This window comes from Panthera pardus, unplaced genomic scaffold (genome assembly GCF_024362965.1).
Source record: "Panthera pardus isolate Hobbes unplaced genomic scaffold, ASM2436296v1 HiC_scaffold_20, whole genome shotgun sequence".
Taxonomy (NCBI): domain Eukaryota; kingdom Metazoa; phylum Chordata; class Mammalia; order Carnivora; family Felidae; genus Panthera; species Panthera pardus.
This window is the reverse complement of record NW_026526766.1, coordinates 54,698,036-54,698,594: the sequence shown is the minus strand read 5'-3', so window position 1 is coordinate 54,698,594 and position 559 is coordinate 54,698,036.

Below are 559 nucleotides of genomic sequence, written 5' to 3'. Positions count from 1 at the left end.
CTGGATTGCTTTTTCTCCATTCTGAATACTTGAGGTCTCTTCTAAATATGCGTCAGCCTGCTTCTAATACAGACAGTGTAAGAAGAAGCTCCGTTTAAATTGCTTTGGGCAGTATCAACATTTTAACAGAATTTGTTCTTCCAATCCGTGAGCATGGAAAGTTTTTCAATTTCTTTGCGTCTTCTTCAATTTCTTTCATAAGCTTTCTATAGTTTTCAGTGCACAGATCTTTTACCTCTTTGGTTAGGTTTATTCCTTGGTATCTTATGGTTTTTGGCATAATTATAATTGGGATCAATTCCTTGGATATCTCTTTCTGCCTTCATTATTGGTAGATAGAAGTGCAACCGATTTCTGTACAATTATTTTGTATCCTGCAACTTTGCTGAATTCATGTGTCAGCTCTAGCAGTTTTTTGATGGAGTCTTTTGGGTTTTCCATACAGAGTATCATGTCATTTACAAAGAGTGAAAGTTTGCTGATTTGGATGCCTTTTACTTCTTTTTGTTGTCTTATTGGAAGAACAAATATTGTTAAAATGTCAATACTACCCAAAGAA